Here is a 1,833-nt window from a genome sequence, read left to right as displayed (position 1 = left end):
ATTTTGTTTTGATCGAAAGAGGATCGGAACCAGAAATGTTTGAAATCATGATATTCAGGACGGAAACAATTCGTCATTTTTCCCGAGACAAATTCTGTAAAAAAAATCTCGAATTCTACACAACAAAATATCCCCTCTCCCCTTGATTGCTTTTGCATTGAACTGGTATTTTCAAGAAATACCAAAACTTATGGTCACTGTGCGATAAGCTTTTCGCTTTGGGGGGGGGGGGGGAGGGGGATGCCATTCTGGAGTATGTGTGATTTGATTTCACTTTGGAGGGTAGATTTTTGTGGAGGTATGCAAATTTGTATATGTTACTGGCCATTAAAAAATAAACTAGGGATAAAGAAAAATTATTTGTGTTGTTGGGGGGAATCCCCGCACCCCCCGCTAATTCGCACAATACTTATGGGTACAGAAAACATTGAGAATAAGCAATTTTTAAACAGGATCGTTTGGAATTGCGAATCAGTTTGGTATCCAGAAAATTCGGGAAATATTTTCCGAAATCGGGACAGAGACGAATTTTTTTCCCGAACCCTGGCGAAGAAAGAAGAAATCTAGTTAAAATTCGGCCTCCAAAGTTCCAACGCATAAATTGGAGCCCAGAGCATCGCAGTGAACACACGGCCTACCTATTTCTTGGCAATTTTCCTTGAAGTTTCCCGATGGCGTAGTGATAACGTCGTCGCCTTGCAATCAAGGTGTCCCGGGTTCGATACCCGGTGTAGGCATATTGCACAGTGGTTCGGAGTTTACTTTAAACTGCAGGTCCAGTCCTAAATAGCCTATCTGTGCATAAAGTGGACAAGAAAAAGCAAAGAAACTCTCTTCTGAGACATGCAAGTAGCAAAAACGTTATCATAAATGCTATCCAACTCGAAACATTATTTATATTAATAAAATACATTATTTTAAAAAATAACCGGCGCATGTTCTTCCTGTTGTGATGACCTATTATTCCAAAACTTTATTAATTTTAAGCTTCAAGTCAGTTCTATTACTCCCCCGTTGGTATCACTTTTCTCTTAGTTTCGGAGCTTTTCGGAACATTTCCCATTTGTGTGGGAAGAACGAGTGGTTGAAGTGAGTGTTTGTTGTGTTGTGAATTTACCAAAACAAACATGCATATTTCAAATTTCGCACGGGAAGCTGCAAGTAATAGCAAGTATATTAGTATATCAATAACGTGACAAGAATTTTGAGCTAAGCAGCATGGTCGTTGAGAGAGGAGTTGGGGTAAATAGTATTATTATTATTTAAAATGTCCTTTCTTTCCTAGAAAAACTGGGCCAATGGGTTGTATAATTTATTTACCTTCCCCCCCTCCCATATTTTCGGAGTACTGCATTGCTTGCCTTCTTCTTAAGACCACGCTTCGCCTCTGTAATATGTGTATTACGTACACCTGTTTAGGTTAATTAGCTAAATATAATAGAAATAAAACATCAGACATGCACGTAAAACAAAAACATAAGTCCGACAACCTCAAATCTTCCGGTTCCGATTTTCTTCATAAAATTTATCTTTTCACCTGAAATGGACCTGGATTTCCCCTAAGTTGGTTTATCAGCGCTAAGTTGGTTTATCCAGTGCCATTGGATCTAACTATCATTATCACCGGGAAGTAGGGGTGGAAAACGAAACAGATCCTTCCTAATCACGCAGTTCCACAGTATAATTTTTTTTTTGTTGTTTTTGTTTTCTTTGTAAGCTCCATCCAGGGCTTAAAATAAGCCGGAACGTACCGGAACTCTGTTCTGTCAAATCAACTTGATGCCGGAACTGAGTTCCTGCTGCGAATTTCGGACATCCATTTTATTTATTTAA

Source organism: Lepisma saccharinum, chromosome 7 (genome assembly GCF_977018435.1).
Source record: "Lepisma saccharinum chromosome 7, izLepSacc3.1, whole genome shotgun sequence".
Classification (NCBI taxonomy): Eukaryota; Metazoa; Arthropoda; class Insecta; order Zygentoma; family Lepismatidae; genus Lepisma; species Lepisma saccharinum.
This window is presented reverse-complemented; position numbering follows the sequence as displayed.